The 2772-nt window shown below is 38.6% G+C and overlaps 1 pseudogene; it reads left to right on the forward strand.

The window, feature by feature from the left end:
- Window positions 1-223: 223 nt before the first annotated feature.
- Window positions 224-1019, forward strand: LOC110590859 (annotated as a pseudogene).
- Window positions 1020-2772: the final 1753 nt, after the last annotated feature.

The raw sequence follows: 2772 nt of genomic DNA on the forward strand, positions 1-2772 counted from the left end.
AATAAATAAATAAAATCTTAAAAAAAAAAAAAAAGGAGGAAGGTGTCTTCACTACCCCCAGTCTAGGTGTGAGAACTGAATGAGAGAATTCAAATAAAGTTCTAAGGACAATGCCTGAAACACAATAAGCCATCAATAAATGTTACCTTTATCGTCAGCAGTTAGGAAAAATTTAAACTTGTGTTCTATTAAAAATGTATTACACTTTTGGCTTTTGGCTCAGAGGAGGTGAAGGTGCAACTGCCTTGTGTCATCCCGAATCTGGATTCATCTAACACAAGCCACCTCCACCATGCCACCTAAGTTCAACCCCAATGAGATCAAAGTCCTATACCTGACATGCGCTGCGGGGGGAGTCAATGCCACGTCTGCCTTGGCCCCAAAGATTGGCCCACTGGGTCTGACTCCAAAAAAGGTTGGTGATGATATCACCAAGACAAGTGGTGATTGGAAGGGTCTGAGGATTACAGTAAAACTGACCATTCAGAACAGGCCCAGATTGAAGTGGTACCTTCTGCCTCTGCCCTGATTATCAAAGCCTTCAAGGAACCTCCAAGACAAACCATGAGAGATGATGGACTCTGAAAAACAAACTGAGGGTTCTAGAGGGGAGGGGGATGGGAGGATGGGTTAGCCTGGTGATAGGTATTAAAGAGGGCACGTTCTGCATGGAGCACTGGGTGTTATACACAAACAATGAATCATGGAACACTACATCAAAAACTAAAGATGTAATGTATGGTGATTAACATAACAATAAAAAATTTAAAAAAAAAAAGGAACCTCCAAGAGACAGAAAGCAACAGAAAAACATTAAACACAGTGGAAATATCACTTTTAATGAGACTGTCAACATCGCCTAACAGATGTGGCACTAATCTTTAGCCAGAGAACTCTCTGGAACCATTAAAGAGATCCTGGGGACTGCCCAATCTGTGGGCTGCAATGTTGATGGCTGCCACCCTCATTACATCACAGATGACATCAATAGTGGTGCAGTGGATTGCCCAGGTAGTTAAAACTATAAAGGAAAATATTTCAGTAAAGGGTCATTTGACACCAACAATAACAAAAATGCATTATAACAATCAAGGGGAAGAGGCTAGAATGATCCATGTAGTAATGGATTGGAGTTGGAGACATCAGTAAGAACTTAGCTTAATATATTATATACAGTTGCAAATAGAAATATTTATAGATATGTGTATATACATAGGTTAGTACACACACATACATTTCTTTGTGCTGTCAGCTGAGAGGTCCACCCCAGTAGCAAAGGGCACAGATCTTGGTTTCTAATACTGAACCAAAAGCTCCTTGGAGAAACAGCTGATTCAAGGACTGGATCAGGAATTATAGAAGATAAGCTTGGTGTGTCAGAAAGTAAGAACATACTAAAAAACAAAACAATAAAAAACATTTTTGGAGTTATGTGGGAGTATGCCAAAGGGACACAGGATCCAACTAAAAGGCTCCCAGTAGCCAAAACTGGAAAATTTTGAGCAAAAAAATAACTCAGATTAATACCCAAAATATAAAATTAGTTATCTATAAGTTTATATCGATGTATAAAAATAATTTAACAAATTAATGAATGGAGAAGAGACAACTGTCTCATGTAGAAGAATTCCAAATAATTATGTAGATACTTCTCCCCTACGGGGGGGGGGGGAGGAGCATAAATCCCAACTCCATAAATGTGGGCTGTTGATAGTGGCTCTTCCAAAGAGTGAAGACTCCAAAGAGTCTGCCTTGACCCAATCTTCAGGGCTAGGGCAGACACGGCATTGACTTCCCCACCAGTGCATGTCAGTATATGACTTTGGAATTTTCTATTCCAAAAACAGAAAGGTGAGGAAAAGAGTAACTTTACATCGGAGAAATCTGACAAACACTACCTCAGCCAGAGTTATCATCAATAGTCATGAGTCATGATGCTAGTATACATCTTTCATATAATGTGATGAAAATAGCACTTGAGGCCTGTGATTTCCTCCCTAAGTCCCATAGCCCAAGTCTAGGCATGAGAAAAACATCTGAAAAATTCTAATGGAGGAGAATCCTATAAAATATCTCACCAGCACCCTCCAAAACTGTCAGAATGATCAGAAACAAGGAAAGTGAGAAACTGTCACAGCCTATAGGAGCCTAAGGAGATGTGACAATTAAATGTAATACGATATACTGGATGGGATCCTGGAAAAGAAAGACAATATTAGGTCAAAACTTAGCAACTGCGAATAAATTATGGACTTTAGTTAATAATAGTGTATCAATACTGGTTCATTAATTGCAGTAAATATACCATACTAATGTAAGGTGTTAATAACAGGGCATACTGGGTGTTGGGTATATGGGAATGCTCTTTACTATCTTCTCAATTTTTCTCTAATTCCAATACATTCTAAAAAATAGTACTAAAAATGCATTACAATAATTGGAAGAATTTTTTCGAAGACCTTAGTCATTCTAGATGATACTAGGTTGCATGAAAAGTGCTTCCACATTACAATGATGGAGTTCAATTCTACCTCTGCCACTTTGTAGATGTATACATCAGCACAATTTCTTAAAGACATGGTGCCCTTTTATGTGTACAATGAAGATACAAATAACCTCAGGGATGTGGCAATGAGAAATAAATAAAATCAAATACATGGAGCACCCAAAACAATGCCAGTCACAGAAGGCTTAAATCTGCCCAAGAATATGCAAATGGAATATAGAGAGCCAGGATTAGGATTTGGCTCCGTGAGATCCCACTGTCCCTGA

The sequence above is a fragment of the Neomonachus schauinslandi genome, chromosome 2, assembly GCF_002201575.2.
Source record: "Neomonachus schauinslandi chromosome 2, ASM220157v2, whole genome shotgun sequence".
Taxonomy (NCBI): Eukaryota; Metazoa; Chordata; class Mammalia; order Carnivora; family Phocidae; genus Neomonachus; species Neomonachus schauinslandi.